The following is an 18,756-nucleotide window of genomic DNA, read 5'->3' as shown; positions in this document are numbered from 1 at the left end:
GAAATGATACCTAGGGTAAAGGCAACATTATATCTGTCCCAATATAGTTTTGAAACAAGCCTCAAAATAATTCAGCATATCCTCAAGTAATTTTAGTGCATTTGAGAAAAAGTCCAACACTCTTTAAAGACAACAAAATCTAGCACTCAACATCATACCAGTCACTAAGCTTAGCTTCCAATAAAAGTTTACTAGGCACATGAAGGAGCAATAAAATGTATTCATAATTTGCAGAAAATATGTCACTGATCCAGAAAAGACAATGATGATATTAACAGACGAGGACTTTAAAGTATTTATTGTAGATACATTAAAAGACTTAAAGGAAAATATAAACAACATGAGGTAATATATGGGAAATACAGTTTTAAGGAAACTAGTAAAATTTATGGAGCTGAAAAACACAGTATTTCAAATGAAATTTTTACTGGATGCAATAAAGAGCAGATTGAACACTAAAAAAAAGCAGGCGAGGCGCTGTGGCTAACGTCTGTAATCCCAGCACTTTGAGAGGCCAAGGCAGGTGGATCACAAGGTGATGGAGACCATCCCGGCCAATATGGTGAAACCCCATCTCTACTAAAAAAAAAAAAAATTAACCGGGTGTGGTGGCATGCACCTGTAGTCTCAGCTACTCAGGAGACTGAGGCAGGGGAATCACTTGAATCCAGGAGGCGGAGGTTGTAGTGAGCTGATATCGCACCATTGCATTCCAGCCTGGCAATAGAGTGAGACTCCATCTCAAAATAATAATAATAATAATAATAACAACAACAACAACAAAATAATAAAAAAGCAGTGAAGTTGAATACATAGCTTTAGAAACTATTCAAATGGAAATAAGAGAGGATAAAAAGAAGCAAAATAACTATCTTAGTTACTCATGGGATAGTATCAAGCAGTGAAAATGTGCAACTTCAGTCCCATAAAATCGAGCTGTACAGAAAACATCTTTTTAAGTTACAGCCAAAAAAGTATAAATTTGATTACAACTACAAAGCCACAGATCTAAGAAGCTCAACAAATTCCCAGCAGAATAAACACCCATAGAAAACTAAACCATGGCACGCCACAAATCGTTTAAAAACACTGAGTAAGAGAAACCTGAAGAGCAGCCAATTGCTGGGGTACAGGCATAGTGTACAGGGGAACAAAGATAAAACAAAAGACCATGGCTATTTACAATCAAGCTAGAAGACAGTGGAACATTTCTTTAAATGTTAAAACAAATAAAAACCATCAACCAAAAATTTCATATGTGCAAAAATATCTTTCAAAAATGAAGATAAAATAAAGGATTTTTCAGATAAATAAGATGCTCAGATAATTTATTAGCAGAATATTCGCCCTCTAAGAGTTTCTTCAGGCAGAGGAAAATGATACCAGATGAAAATATTGAAAAGTGAAGAGTGTAAGAAATAATAAATATGTAGTACATTTTTATTTCTTTTTATATTTTAAAAAATATCAAATAAGGCAAAAATATTAACACTGTATTTATTATTAGGTGTATAACATATGTAGAAATAATATGTATAACAACACAATGGCCAGGGAGAATTGAATTATCGTTGAAAGTAGACTCTAATAAGTTAAAGATGCATATGAGAAACCCTAAGACAGCCATTTAAAAAATATCAAAAGGGTAAACCTAATAAACTAATACACGGATAAAATGGAATACTAAAGAAATATAATTAATCCAAAAGAAGGCAGCACATGAGAAAAGAAGGAAGGAAATACAGATGCTACAAATAGAAAACAAATGGTAAGATGATACATTCACTATATCGAGATCCTCACTAAATATACATGGTCTAAATATTCCTGTTAAAAGCACAGATTGTCAGTCTGGATAAAAAGGCAAGACCCAACTATAAACTATCTACAAGAAACATAATTTAACTTAAAAAGACACAGACAGGCTAAAAGTAAAAGGATGGAAAATATTTACCATGCACATATGAGTGATAAGAAAGTGGGGGTGGCTATATTAATATTAGTCAAAGTAGACTTTGGGTCAAGAAATACTGCCAGACATAAGAGAGACATTTTATACTGATAAAGGAGTTCATGCTTGAATAAAATATCATATTTCTAAATGTGTATGCACCTTGCCTAAAAATAGAGCTTCAAAATATATGGAAAGAATTAAACAGAACTAAAAGGAGAAATAAATATACATAGATACATTTCAACAAATCTCTTTATGTTATTCATTGAGCAGGTAGTCAAAGAAAATCAATAAATACTTAAAAGTCTAGAGCAAAATTGTCAGTCAACTTAGCCTAACAAAAGTAGAATGTATATTTCTCAAAGTTAATATAGAATATTGACTAGGATTAACTGTTGAGCTGTAAAATAAATCTTAGCATATATAAAAGGATTGAAGTCTTATAGAAAATATTTTTTGATCACAATGCAATTAACTAGAAATGGGAAGCAGAGACATATCTTTCAGATTTCCTAAATTTTGAAATTAAACAACACACATTTAAATAGTTCATGGGTCAAACAAGAAATAACAAGGGAAAATCGGAAAATAAATTTTAAATTGAAAAATAATAGAAACTTAATGCATCAAAATTTGTAGGATGCAGGTAAAGCAGAATGTAGAAGGAAATTTGTAACTTTTAAATCCTATGTTAGAAAAAAAGAGTGGTCTCATGATTTAACCTCATACTTCAGGAATATAGAATAAAAGAGCAAACTAAACCCAAAGTATATACAAGGAAAGGAAAAGCAAAAATAAGAACAGAAAAATCAGTGAAACAAAACACGAACAGAGAAAATAAATGAAAGAAAAAGAAAAATTATTAATATTAATTATTATTAAATATTAAAATTATTATTAATATTTTTTATTAATAAATACATTTCTAGACAGAAAATTAAAAATGAAATTATATGAATCAGCAATATAATAAATGACAGAGAAGACATCACTACAGATCTTCTTTATGTTACATGAATTATTAATGATTTTATGCCAATAAGGTTGACATCTTCAATTAAATAAAAATTCCTTTAAAAATTATCAAAATTTACATAAAAAGAAATAGAAAAACTTAATAGCCCTTACACATTGAATAAATTAAATTTGAACTGAAAATGTTCCCACAAAGAAAATGTCAGACCTGGATGGGATCGTTGGTAAATTCTATCAAATATTTAAGAAAGTAATAGTACCAATATTTTATAAGACATTTTGTAAAGTAGAAGAAAAGAATTGTCCCAGCTTGATTCATAAGGTCGATATTTCCAAAAATAGGTAAACACCGTGCAAGAAAACTAAATTACAGACCAATATCCCTCATTAACATGCATGTAAAATTTCTTAACAAAATATTTAGCAAATTGAATCCAGTAGTATATAGAAAAATAACATGTTATAACCAAGTGGGTTTTATTCTAGGAATGAGAGGTCAATTTAGTGTTTGGAAACCAATGTAGTTACCATATTAACAAAATAAAGGAAAAAAAATTACACAAGATTATCTTAATATATGCAGAAAATTATCTGACAAAATTTAACACTAATTCTCTAAGAACTTTCAGAAAACTAAGAAGAGAAGGTAACTTTCATAATATGATAAAGGATAATGGTAAAATCCCATAGTCATTATCATACTTAATGGTGAAAAACCAAGATGAGGAAGAAAACAAAGATATCATTGTCACCACTTCAACACTTTACAAAAATCATAGTCAATGCAATAGGATCAAACTAAATAAATGTGAGAGGAAGCAGAGCAAGATGGCTAAATAGAAACCTTCGCTGATTGTCCTCCCTGGAGAAACAGCAAATTTAACAACAATCTACACAGAAAAACACCCTCATAAGAACCAAAAATCAGGCAAGCAAACAGTAGCTGATTTTAACTTCATATTACTGAAAGAGGCACTAAAGAGGGTAGGAGAGACAGTCTTGTATTGCCAACACCAACCCTCCCTCATCTCCTGGCAGCAGCCACATGGCATAGAGACAAAACTGTATGCTTTGGGGAGAAGAGTGTAGTGACTGTGGGAACTGGCATTGGAACTTAGTGCTGCCAACACCAGGCAGAACTCAGCCAATGAACATGGAGGGAACATTTAGACCAGCCCTAGCCAGAGGGGAATTGCCCATTCCAGCAGTTGTAATTTGAGATACCACAAGCCTTGCCACTCTGGGTTTAAAGCACTCTGGGGTTCTACATAAACTTGAAAGGCAGGCTAGGCCACAAGGACTGCAACTCCTAGGCAAGACGTAAGGCTGAGCTGGGTTTGTAGCCAGTGGACGTTGGGGGCAGGTGATTTAGCAACACACCAGCCAGGGTGGCCAGGCAGCGCTTACACCACCCATCCCCCAACTCCAGGCAGCACAGCTCACAGCTCCAAAAGAGATCCCGTCCTTCCACTTGAAGAGAGGACAAGGAAGAGTAAAGAAGACTTTGTCTTGCATCTTAGATAACAGCTCAGCCACAGTAGGATAGGTCACTGGGCAGAGTCATAAAGCCTCCCACCCAGGTCCTACCTCCTGGACAATATTTCTAGACACACACTCAGCCAGAAGGTAAACTGCTGCCTTGAAGGGAAGGACCTGGCTCTGGAAGGATTCATCATCTGCCAACTAAAGAGCTCTTGGGCCCTGAAAAATCAGCAGTAGTAACCAGCTAGTACATGCCATGGGCCTTGAGTGAGACTCTGAGATGTGCTGGTTTCAGGTGTGACTCAGCATATTCACAGTTGTGGTGGCTATGAGGAGAGACTCCTTCTGCTTGAGAAAAAGCAGAGGGAAGAATAAAGGGGACTTTGCCTTGCAGTTTAGGTACCAGCTTGGACACAGTGAAAAAGAACACCAACTAGACTCTTGGGGTTCCCAACTCCAGGCCTTGGCTCTTGGACGGCATTTCCGGACCTACTCTGGGCCAGAGGGGAGTGAGTCTCAGGCCTGGCAGCATTCACCACAAGCTGACCGAAGAGCCCTCAGACCTTAAGTGAACATTCGTGGTAGAACATCAAGTGAACATTTCTGGCAGAAATCCCCATGAACTTGTGGTGGTAGACATGGGGAGAGATGAGTCTGTCTGGGGAAAGGGGAGGGAAGAGTGGGAAGGACTTTATCCTGTGATTTTGGTGCCAGCCTAGTCACAGTAAAATAGAGCGCCAGGTAGATTTCTGAAGTTTCAGTGGCTCCTGGCTGGCATCTCTGGACTTGCCTGAGGCCTGGTGGTGGGGGGTTGGGTTGGAACTTGGCACCCTGAAGGGAAGGACACAAGACTGCCTGGCTTCACCACCAAGTAGTGGTTACAGCAGGCTTTGGGAAAGACCCAGTGCTGTGCTAGTTTCAGGTCTGACCCAGCACAGTCCCAGTGGTGGTAGCCACAGTGGTGCTTGTGTTACCCCACCCCCAGCTCACCAGAGAGCAGCTCACCAGAGAGAGAGAGGGAGAATGAGAGAGAGAGAGAGAGAGAGAGAAAGAGAGAGAGAGAGTTTGTTTGGGAGAAAGTAAGGGAAAAATACAAGAGACTTTGCCTGGCAATCCAGAGAAATTTTCTGGATCTTATCCAAAATTACCGAGATCATACCTCTAGGAGTCTGTAAGAATCACAGCATTACTGAGTTTGGAGTGCTCCCTAATGCACATACAGCTTCAGTGACCAAAAACTTGGATCACAACACCCAAGTCCCTTCAAATACCTGGAAAGCCTTCCCAAGAAGGACAGGCACAAACAAGCCCAGACTCTGAAGACTACAATAAATATATAACTCTTCAATGCCCAGACATAGAGGAATATCCACAAACATTAAGAGTATCCAGGGAAACGTGACCCCACCAAATGAACTAAATAAGGCACCAGGGACCAATGCCAGAGAGACAGAGATATGTGACCTTTCAGACAGAGAATTCAAAATAGCTGTTTTGAAGAAACTCAAAGAAATTCAAGATAACAGAGAAGGAATTCAGCATTCTATTAGATAAAGTTAACACAGACATTGAAATAATTAAAAAGAATGAAGCAGAAATTCTGGAATTGAAAATGCAATTCACATACTGAAGAATGCATCAATCTTAACAGCAGAATTGATCAGGCAGAATAAATAATTAGTAAACTTGAAGACAGGCTATTTGAAAATACGCAGTCAGAGGAGACAAAAAATATGAAAGAATGAAGCATGCCTACAAGATCTAGAAAATAGCCTAAAAGGGGCAAACCTAAGGATTATTGGCCTTAAAAAGGAAATTAATACATATCAGCAGAGAAAAACAGCTATATTTAAAGGAATACAGGAAGAAAGAAAAGAAGGAAAAAAAGGCCACAAAACAATAGAAAACAAATAATAAAATGGCAGCAGTAAATCCTTACTTGTCAATAATAAAACTGAATGCAAATAGACAAATCTCTCCAATCAAAAGACATAAAGTGGCTAAATAGATTTAAAATATAAGACAATGTTCTGTTGCTTACAGGAAAAGTATATTTTATGCCATTGGAAACCAAAAAAGAGCAGGAATAGCTATACATGTATCAGATAAAATAGACAAAATAGATTTAAAGACTAATATGATAAGAAGAGACAAAGAAGGTCATTATATAATGATAAAAATGTCAATTCAGCAAGGGAATATAACAATTTTAAATATATATTCACCCAACACTGTAGCACTCAGATATATAAAGCAATTATTATTAGAGGTAAAGAAAGAGATAGACCCCAGTACAGTAATAGCTAGTAAAGTCAGCACCCCACTTTCAGCATTGGACAGATCATCCAGGCAGAAAATCAAAATGAAACATTAAGTCTAATGAAACATTAGACTTAATCTGCACTATAAACCAAATGGACCTAGAACATTATTTACAGAACACTTAATCCAACAACTGCAGAATAAACACTTTTCTCTTCAGCATATGGATCATACTCAAGGATAGACCATATATTAGATCACAAAACAAGTCTTAAAACATTCCAAAAAAATTGAAGTAATATCAAGCATCTTCTCTGATCACAATAGAATAAAACTATAAATTAATGAGAGGAATTAATAATTGGAATCTATACAAGCACATGGGAATTAAACAATATGTTCCTGAATAATTATTGGGTCAATGAAGAGATTAAGAAATAAATGGAAAAATTTCTTGAAACAAAGGATAATGGAAAAACAAATACTAAAACCTATGGTATGCAGTGAAAGCAGTACTAAGAGGGAAGTTTGTAGCTGTAAGTGCTTATGCCAAAACATAAGAAAAAATTCAAATAAACAACCTAATGATGCATCTTAAAGAACTTGAAAAGCAAGAGCAAACCAAACTCAAAATTAGTAGAACAGAAATAATAAAGATTACAACAGAAACAAATGAAATTGATATGAAAAATATAATAAAGATCAATGAAACAAAAACTGCATTTTTTTTGAAAAGATAAACAAAATTGAAAAAGCTTTAGCCAAACTAAGAAAAAAGGAGGGAAGACCCAAATAAATAAAATCAGAGATGAAAAAGAAGACATTGCAACCAGAGACGTTAAATCAATAGCACAGAAATTCAAGGGATCTTTCTTTCCTTGTTTGCAGAGGATAGGATCTTACATTTGGAAAAACCTAAAGACTCCACCAAAAAATTATTAGAACTGATAAACAAATTCAGTATTGTAGGATATAAAGTCAACATACAAAAAACAGTAGCATTTCTGTATACCAACAGAAAATAATCTGAAAAAAAAAATCAAGAAAGTAGTCCCATTTACAGTAGCTACAAATAAAATACCCTGGAATTAACTAACAAAAGAAGTGAAAGATCTCTACAATGAAAACTATAAAACATTGATGCGAAAAATTGAAGAGGGCACACACCCACACACAATGGAAAGATATTCCATGTTCATGGATTGTAAGAATCAGCATTGTTAAAATATCCATACTACCCACAGCAATCTACAGATTTATTGCAATCCCTATCAAAATATCAATGACATTCTTAACAGAAATGGAAAAATCAATCTTAAAATCTATATAAAACCACAAAAGACCCAGAATAGCCAAAGTTGTCCTGAGCAAAAAGAACAAAACTGGAGGAATTACATTACCTGATTCAAATGATTCTGTGGAGCTATAGTATCCAAAACAGCATGGCACTCACAAAAACAAAACAAAACAAAACAAAAAAAACAAAAAAAAAACCAGATATAGAGGCCAATGGAACAGAATGGAGGACTCAGAAACAAATCCAGACTTCTACAGTGAACTTATTGACAATAAAAGTGCCAAAAATATACATGAGGGGAAAAACAGTCTCTTCAATAAAAGGAGCTGGAAACATTGAATATCCACATGCAGAAGAATGAAACTAGATCTCTATCTCTCACCATATACAAACATGAAATCAAAATGGATTAAAGACTTAAATCTAAGACCTAAAACTATGAAACAACCACAAGACAACATTGTGAAAGTTCTACACAACATTGGAGTGGGCAAAGAGTTCTTGAGTAATACCCCACAAGCACAGACAACCAAAGCAAAAATGGACAAATGGGATCATATCAATTTAAAAAGCTTCCTCACAGCAGGGAAACAATAGACAAAATGAAGAGATAACACACAGGATGGGAGAAAATATTTGCAAACTACCCACCTGACAAGTGACTAATAAGAAGAACATATAAGAAGCTCAAACGACTCTATAGGAATAAAAACCTAATAATCCAATTTAAAAATGGGCAAAAGATTTGAATAGACATTTCTCAAAAGAAGATATACAAATAGCAAACAAGTATATGAATAGGTGCTGAATATCATTAAGAATCAGATAAATGCAAATCAAAACTACAATGAGATATCATCTCACTCCAGTTAAAATGGCTTTAAAATGATGGACAATAACAAATGCTGACAAAATTGTGGAGAAAAGAGAACCCCAGTACAGTGTTGGTGGTAATGTAAATTAGTACAACCACTATGGAGAACCATTTGGAGGTTCCTCACAAAACTATAAATGGAGCTACCAGCATATGATCCAGCAATCTCACTGCTAGATATATATCCAAAAGAAAGAAAATCAGTACATCAAAGAGATACCTGCACTCTCATGGTTATTGCAGCACTATCCACAATAGCCAAGATTTGGAAGCAACCTAAATGTTCATCAACAGAAGGATGGATAAAGAAAATGTGGTACACATATACAATAGAGTACTATGTAACCATAGAAAAAATGAGAGCCAGTCATTTTCATCAACATAGATAAAACCGGAGATCATTATGTTAAGTAAAATAAGCCAGGCACAGAAAGACAAACTTTGCATGCTCTCACTTATTTGTAGGTGCTAAAAATTAAAACAATCTAACTCATGGAGATAGAGTAAAAGATGGTTACTTGAGTCTGGGAAGAGTAGTTGGGAAATTGGGAGGGGGAAGTAGGAATGAGTAATGGATACAAATAAATAGTTAGAAACAATGGGTGACTATAGTCAAAATAATTTAATAATTTAATTGTACATTTTAAATATCTAAAGGAGTATAATTGGATTGTTTGTAACACAAAGGATAAATGCTTGAGGTGATGATTACTCCATTTACCTTGATGTGATTATTATACACTGTTTGCCTGTATCAGCATATCCCATATAGAGACCTACTATGTATCCACAAAAATTAAATGTTTAAAATTAAAAAAAAATAAAATGCATACAGTTGTAGAAAGAAATAAAACTGTATATCTTTGTATACATCATGATAATTTATATAGAAAATCATAAGAAAACTTCAAAAATCTACTAGATGACTTTGGCAAAGTCATAGGGTTCAATTTAATATAAGAACTGCATGGTGCTTCTATATACTGGTAATAAAAACTGGAAAATAAAATCTGATCAACTACACTATTTAGCATGTTATCTAAACATACGAACTATTTAAGAATAAAATATTTGCAAGATCTGTACTTTAAAAACTTCAAAACATGTTGAAAGAAATTAAAGATAACATAAACAAGTGTATATATATTCCGTGTTCATGGAACAAGAAACTCAATATGTTAAGACGTCAATTCTACTCAAATTGGTCTATAGATTGAATGATATGCTAATCAAAATCCCAACAGTCTTCTGATGTAGAAATTGGCAAATTGACTCTAAAATTTAAACAGAAATGCAAAGAACATAGAACATAGAATAGTCAAAGTAATTTTGAGGTTAAAAAAAGAATAAAAATTCAAGATCTAACCATCTGATTTCAAGACTTCCTGTATGGTAACAGTGATATGGTTTGGACCTGTGTCCTTGCCAAATCTAAGAATTGTAATCCCCAGTGTTGGAGGTGGGGCCTACTGGGAGGTGATTGGATCTTGGGGAGTAGTTCTCATGAATGGTTTAAAACCATCCCCACTTGGTACGGTATAGTGAGTGAGTTCTCACAAGCTCTGGTTGTTTAAAAGTGTATGACACCTCCCCTCCTCCCTTCTTGCTCCTGCTCTGGCCATGTAAGATGAGCCTGCTTCCCGTTGGCCTTCCATCATGATTTTCAGTTTCTTGAGGCCTCTGCAATAGCAGAAGCCGCTATGCCTCCTATACAGCCTGAAGAGTCATGAGCCAATTAAACCCCTTTTCTTTATAAATTGCCAGTCTCAAGTATTTCTTTATAGCAGCCAACTGACTAATTAGAACTGACTAATGCAAACAGTAATCAAGATAATGCAGTATTTGCATACAGATGGACCTGTAGACCACATATGTGGTCAACTCATTGTTTATAAAGGCAGCAAGGTAATTCAGTTAGGATGGTCTTTCCAATAAACAGTGCCCAAATCACTGAATAGACATGAATTAAATAAAAAGAACCTCAATGAGTTCCTCATGTCACATGCAAAAATTTACTCAGAATGGAGTATAGGTCTAAGTGTAAAAGCTGAAACCCTAAAAGAAAATGTAGGCAATGATCTTCACAATTATAGAGTAGGCAAACTTTTCAGGCCACACAAAGGACAAACTACAAAAAATGGAGAAACTGAACTTCATCAAATTTTAAAATTCAGTTATATGAAAGACACCAAAGAATATATTATCCAAGCACCATGTCTCATGCCTGTAACTCTAACACTTCAGGAGGCTCAGGCGGGAGGATCCCTTCAGCTCCAGAGTTTGAGGCTGCAATGAGCCATGATTGCACCACTGTACTCTAGCCTGGGTGAGAGAGCAAGATCCTGACTCAAAAAAAAAAAAAAAGAAATAATATATAATATATAAAGAACTCTCACAACTCAATAATAAGAAAAATTGAAATTACCTTTGCAGAAATTATAATAGTGAGAAAATTATGACACTGAAAGAAATCTAACCTGATTCCATCTAGCTTCTAAACTCCAACTGCCCTTGTTCATTCCTGGTCATAGGCTGAACTAACTTTGGAAGGAACTTAGTTTATAGTTTAACTTTGAAACAAAGATAACAGCCTTTTCCCAAAACCAACTCCCATCTTGCCTGGGGACCAGACTACCTTTATAGGAGTAATATCTTAGCCACAAGATTAGAAATTATGTTCTGGAGCCATACAGCGAGAGGCCACAAGATGCTGAACCTCCCCAGTTGCTCCTAGAGATAATATCAGTGTTTTAAAGCCTAAGACTGGTGCTAGAGATACTTTCCAGACCCTGCATTCTGATCCACCAGCTAGCACCCAGACCAGTAATCTGGCTCTACCAGTTCTGCGATCCCATGCAGGAACAGAAGACAAAAAGAAAAACCCACTTCAGTCCCCTGTGATTTAATCTCTGACCTAACCAGTCAGCACTCTCTACTCTCTGGCCTCCTGCCTGCCAAATTATCCTTAAAAAAAACCCAGTCTAAAAATTTTCAGGGAGACTGATTTGAGCAATAAATATCCAGTCTCCCATTCAGGTGGCTCTGAGTGAATTAAGCCCTCTCTATTGCAATTCCTTTACCTGGGCACGCAAAGGACAAACTCTTTGATAAATCACCTTTACTTGAGCAGCAGGCAAGGAGAACCCACTGGGCAGTTACAAAATGGCCCTGTTTTTTAAAATGGGCATAAGATTTTAGCAAACATGTCACAAAAGAACTTCATGAATGGCCAATAAACACATGAAAAAACACTTAACATTACTAGTCATTAGGAAAATGTAATTAAAACAATGAGATACCACTTTATACCGATTTCAGATACAACTGTCAGATTTTTAATGGGCTAAAACAGAAACAGCCCAAATGCCCATGGATACACATATTGGAGTACATTTATATAATAGAATACTACTCAGCCATGAAAAGCACAGACTAATGATGAACATACAGCAACACAGATTGAATCTCAAAAAACGTTCAGCTGACTTTTTAAAAAACCGTCATATAACTTCATTTGTATGGAATTCTAGAAAAGGCAATACTAATCTACAATGACAGAAAGGAGACCAGTGGCTGTCCATGACCAGGGCTGGGGAGAGTGGTTACTCCAAAGGAAACCAGAATTCTTTGGGGTGATGTCAATTCTCCATGTCTTAATGTGGTTATGGTTACATAGGAGGATACATTTGTCCAATTTATTAAAATGTAAAATAAAGTTAATTTTTTTAAAGGGAGACTGTTTCTCCTCTCTGTTTCGTTTTGTTTTCCCCTTCACTTTTCAGAATTAAGCTGCACTTAGCAGACTTTCCTGGTTACTTTGAATCAGGAACTTCTCAAAAAGTCTGTTGTTGAAGGGAGAATCATAATTAGGCAATTAGAACAGCTTGATTTGACAACTAAATGTAGAAATTCCTAATAAAAAAAAAACTATTTGAAATGTTGCCACATATGGAATGGGCTGGAGAAGATATCACTGAGGCATCATTGCTGTAGTGCATCCTTTCTAGAGAAGGGAAGGGAGGCAAAGGACCATGAGCTCATCATTACCAAGGATTCTGAAACTTCAGTTCGTTTTTATTAATAAATTGCCTTCATGTGGCCGATGAATCGCTGGTCTGATTGGAAACTCTTTCCTGTACCGAAGAAACTGCACCAATTAACAATATTCATCTGCCAATTCAGCTCTGCAGGTTCAGGCTCATTTAATTTGACAAAAATAGCTTCTTTTTTCTTGAGTAGGGAAAGTTTTTCTCTACCTCCAGCCCTAGTGATAGGCAGAGATGGTGATGGAATCTTATTACAGCCTCCCTGTCCCTGATGCTCTTTATCCAGCCGCAGCGCCACAGGCTGCCCGTTTTTTATTTTTTTTTTTGGATACCCATTTCACGACCTTCTTTGGTTTCTTTACCACAAAAGTCACTCTATGTCTTTTAGCCGAAAGCCCTACTGCAGTGTTCTCTGTCTTTTTCCCTTTACTCTTAATATCTTCTTTATTCATTCCTTCCCTTTTCCCCTTCTTCCCTTTTCCCCTTCTTCCCTTACCCCCTTTCATTTTTCCGTCTTTTTTTCTTTAATTCTTCACCAGCCCCTAGCATATTCTAAACTATTTGCCCCTTTCATGATGTAATCATGAACTGACCCCTACCGTAGTAATCAGGTGATTTTTTTTTTCTCTGTAGTTTTCTTACACTGAAGTGGCGCCACCCTGCCCCATCACCATCAACTCAACTCCATTTTAAATGTTCTACTCTTATCCTTAGAGAGACTGGCCAGTTCTTCCCACCATTTCAGACCATCATAAATTTGTAAATATAGATTCATTTGCTGAGCCTAAGTTTTCTGCATAAAAGTAAATCCCTTTTGTGATACCTACAAAAGCCACAGAATCATCAACCACAGTTCAAAAGAGCAAATGATATTCACTGCATCACAATGAACTTGATTCTAAAAAGCAAATTATTTGCTATATAATAGAAACAGGCAGGTTAAAACTATAATTGAGTGTGAAAGAGGTCAGAGAAAGTTCTGAGAGTGATATAAAGTTTCATTACCTTGACTGAAGATGGTTTCATGGAAGTATATTATGTCAAAACTCATCAGTAATACACTTTAAATATGGATGGTTTATTTACATTAATTATGCCTCAATAAAGCTGTAAAGCAAAGGAAATAAATAGTAAAAAACAAAGACAAACAAAAAACCGATGACTTAGGAGTAATTAGCCAAGCTATTCTTAAATGTAAGCTAGTGTATATGTAATTTTAGTCTTGCTATTTACCAGCTGTATCCTTATTCTATGAAAATCTCATTTTACCTTAAAAAATGAGGATGCAAGGACATACCTCTGAATGTTCAGTGATCCTGGGATGCTCTCATGCAAGCTCATTTCACTGTGAGCTGATGAATCAGCATAAAAGCTGAATGGTATCTCATGATCACACTCTGTTCTGCCAATAAGACAGTTTATTTTAACTCACTGTTCCCATATTTTGAAAGAGACTGACTTCTGCAGAAATATACAAATCAGAGATATTACCAACCCTGAACTCCCAGTAACTTTATTTTTATTCTACGTGGTCACACAGGCTACTGGAGTTAATGTCCTATAGGCACTTGGGGATGCCGGGCACCTGGCAGGTATGCACGTTGATCAATTCATTTGACCACATTTGTTTGCAAGGAAAATTTTCCTTAATGAGTCTTCAAACAGAAAAGTCTATGAGTAATCAAATGTGAGTGACAGAAGGGTAACCTTATTCCACTAATGTCACCTTTAAAAATTTTCCCCCTGAGCAACCATAAAGAATAAAAATAGTGATAATTATCAGTTCTCCATTTTTGCTATGGAAGCTGGGGAGCTATGAAACAAATATACAGCTCAGTTTCTCAGGACATTAAAAAATGCATTATGCATGTTATTCTTACCCTAGTGACAACTTATTTTTTTAACCATTGTTTTTCTTCTGACCTGATCCTTCCTTCCTTCCTTCCTTCCTTCCTTCCTTCCTTCCTCCCTCCCTCCCTGCCTTCCTTCCTTCCTTCCTTTCTTCCTTCCTTTCCTTCCTCCCTTCCTTCCTTCCTTTCTTCCTTCCTTCCCTCTCTCTCTCTCTTTTCTTTCTTCCTTTCTTTCATCTTTTATATCACAGAAAGCTTCCTCCAATCATTTTTCTAACAAGGTAGACTGCAAACAAAGGAATAAAAAACTTCCTTTAGATATGAGAAATGTGGATCTTTTTAAGTGTTATTTTCAAGAGTCTTAAGGCAACATTAGGATAATAACATAACATGAAAACTGTGGAGATAAATTGTGATCTCACGTGAGCCCGAGGGTGGCCTTTATTAAATCATGCTTACCTATTAGAGGGCTGGGCAGACATAAGCTAGTGTTTCAGAGAGAGTCTGAGGTGAAAGCTTTTCTCTTCCCAACAATGGCATATTTGTAGTAGAATATTCTCATAAGAGTCTTGGTGAACAAAAATACACAGGGATAGAAGGTGGAATGGAAGGAAGTCCATTTCAGAAGGAAATAATCCCAACATAACTTTCAGGATATAACAACAGGTTATTAACTGGTGGATTTGGCAGGGAAAATTCTGCCACATCATTTTAAAAAAAATTTTTCTTCTTCCTTTCTTTTAAATTTTTATTGTTATTTTTAGAGACAGTCTAGCTCTGTTGTCCAGGCTGCAGTGTAGTAGCACAATCATAGCTCATTTCAGCCTCCAACTCCTGGACTCTAGAGATCCTCCTGCTTCAGCCTCCTGAGAGCTGGGTCTGCAGGTGTGTACCACCACGCCCAGCTAATTTTTTATTTTTTGTAGAGACAGGGATCAGCCTCTATTGCCCATGCTGATCTTAAACACCTGGCTTCAAGTAATCCTCCCACCTCAGCCTCCCAAAGTGCTGGGATTATGGACATGAGCTACTGTGCCCAGCATGAAATCATTTATGATGTGTTGACCATTTTTCAACTGGATATGAAGGCAGTATAGACACACAACTGTGAATTTATCAAGACTTGTGCTCTATTTAGTTTCTTTATATGGGAATTTTCAAACAAATGTAAAGTGGAGGCATGTACACTGCAGTAGGTAATGGCTGTATCAGTCAACACTTAGCCTTGGTTGTCATCACCTGTCTTCATGGACCAAAAACAGAGATAGAGTCTAGAAGAATGCACAAAGCAGCTTTTCACCAAGGGTTAAGTTTCCATTCTACTTGCTAACCCACACAGAATGCATAGAAGGTGGAGATTAGAGAGTGACTTCTGCACTCCATTCAGCAGATTCCAAGTTTCTCAATGTCCATGAAGAGTCTTCGCTCTAGAGCCTCAAGGTTACTAAACTGCCACTTTTCAAGGTTCCTATTCTTGCTGCTTTCTTCTCCACGCCTCAGTCTTTAACTCCTTTTGTCTTGCCAGTTTTCCCCAGATTCTGCCCATTTGGTCTCTGGAAGGGGTTGTCAGTCACTCGGCTCCATGGGTTTTATTGCTAGGTCGAGCCATAGTGAAGTTTCTATAACATAATCAGACTTATTATTTCAAGGCCAAGACTGATCTACTTTTATCAGTTAGAACTCCTTAGATTGCAAGTGACAGAAAGCCCACGCCAAGGGACTTGGGTTAAGTTTGTCCTCAAGCACTCGCTTGTCCTTTTGGCTTCTAGTATGTCCTTGCCCTCATCTACTCAGGCTTTCCTACCAATTGCTGGCTGGCTATTCTATAGTGACTTAAGGTTCAACATCAGACACAGATACAACAGCCTCGCACAGACTTCTCCACCAGCAACATAGTTTCATAAAAATCTAATCCCTATAACAAACCTTTTAATCTACATTACTTCTCATGGTTCTACTTCGCTGACTAATAATATGCCTTTACATAAGACATTCCAAGGTCTTGGAACAGTCTATGCGCATTGTATTCATCTGTTCTTGCACTGCTATAAATAAATACCTGAGAGTGAGTAATTTATAAAGAAAAGATGTTTAATTGGCTCACAGTGCTGCAGGTTATACAGGAAGTATGGCAGCATCTGCTTCTTGGGAGGCCTCAGGAAACTTACAATAATGGCAGAAGGCGAAGGGGAAGCAGGCACATCTTACATGGCCAGAGCAGGAGCAAGAAGAGGTGGAGGGGCAGGCTAGGCAGGTGCCACAGACTTTTTTTTTTTTTTTTTTTTTTGAGGCGGAGTCTCGCTCTGTTGCCCGGACTGGAGTGCAGTGGCCGGATCTCAGCTCACTGCAAGCTCCGCCTCCCGGGTTTACGCCATTCTCCTGCCTCAGCCTCCCGAGTAGCTGGGACTACAGGCGCCCGCCATCTCGCCCGGCTAGTTTTTTTTGTATTTTTAGTAGAGACGGGGTTTCACCGTGTTAGCCAGGATGGTCTCGATCTCCTGACCTCGTGATCCGCCCGTCTCGGCCTCCCAAAGTGCTGGGATTACAGCCACAGACTTTTAAACAACCAGATCTGGTGAGAACTCTATCATGAGAACAGCACCCAAGGGATGGTGCTAAACCATTCACGAAGGATCCACCCCCATGATCCAATCACCTTCCAGCAGGCCTCACCTCCAGCATTGGGGATTGTAACCCCAATGTTGGAGATTTGGTGGGGACATAGATACAAACCACATCACGCATATACTCTGTCTGCCACTCTCCTGATGAAAAATTGCAATCTAGTTTAGACAGTCGGTCTTAGTAATAGTGAGCATTCTCTTTTTATGTTTTATTGAAGTCATTAGTACAAATAATTATAAAGCTTGAGTCACTATTTAATATCATGTCATAAGCATTATTCATGCCTTTGCACAGTCTTTATAACCATTATTTTTAAAAGGCTTGACAATATTTGAGTGGATGCTCTATAATTTCATTATTCACTTTCCTATTGTTGGCACTGTAGGTATTTTCCAATATTTTACTGTTATGAATAATGATTCGAGGTACTCCTTCATGCATATACTTTTTCCATATTTTTGGAATATTTGGTTAGTCTATAATTTCATAAGTTGAGAGTAAAGATATGTAAAGGTATGAACCTTTGTATTGCTTTTGATTCATATTGTTTAATTGCTTTCAGAAGGACTAGGACAATTACAATCCCGTTAGTAATTGGTAATATCCTTGCTAACTTTGATTGTCCAGCTTGGACATCACCTGAGTTGTACATTCACCTGACTGTGATGAAGCAGCTGGTCCTGCAGCTCGAGCAGGGGGGTTTCTGAGTCTATGGAATTTTTCTTGTTGATTCTCAGTTCATGGTGGAGTCATTCAAGTATATTTCTGGCATCTTGGCAGTCCTAAGTGCCATGCTCTCTCTAGAAATTCTACAAGTTAACATCGTGATCAAAATGTAGCTGCAGAGTAAAAAAGCTAAAAAGGAAACTGAGAGTTTCTCAATCCAGACATGGATTCCTTATTCGATTATTCTACAAATGACTTAAGAAGCAAAAAATTCAAAAAAGTAACTAAAGCTGTATGTGGACTGATGACTGCAGCATAGTTCTCTTCTTACCTCATGATCAATCAGATGAAGAAAGTATGAACATTGTATTATAGCATATTGATTTTGCCATTCAATGTGGAGAAGATTCAAAATTTAAATAACCAAAGGAACATGAGAATAAGTCTTGTATGTTTGATGAATATTTTCAAGAACACCAGGATGAATGAAGAGTTTACCAGGGAGTAACTGTCCATATGTGAAGAGCCTGTGGCCAAACCAGCAGAATATTCTTCTCTTCGAAGGATGCAGTAGTAGAAAGCTACATATTTTAATGAAATAAAAAGTACTTTTTTTTTAATCAGCAGCATGCCTGAATCAAGTTTTGAATTATTCTGAAACTGTTGCTGCTTAATGTGGAAACTTGTAGTATTATTTTGAGAGCATCAATTTAAATTTAAAAGTC

The 18,756-nt window shown here is 36.6% G+C and overlaps 1 pseudogene; it reads left to right on the top strand.

Annotated features, from left to right (window-relative positions):
• Nucleotides 1-18,520, top strand: part of LOC117082229 — a 34,566-nt pseudogene extending 16,046 nt beyond the window's left edge.
• The last annotated feature ends 236 nt before the right edge of the window (nt 18,521-18,756 follow it).

This window comes from Trachypithecus francoisi, unplaced genomic scaffold (genome assembly GCF_009764315.1).
Source record: "Trachypithecus francoisi isolate TF-2019V2 unplaced genomic scaffold, Tfra_2.0 Lachesis_group9, whole genome shotgun sequence".
Lineage (NCBI taxonomy): Eukaryota > Metazoa > Chordata > Mammalia > Primates > Cercopithecidae > Trachypithecus > Trachypithecus francoisi.
The sequence above is the reverse complement of the archived record's forward strand: the minus strand, read 5'-3'. Positions and strand labels throughout refer to the sequence as shown.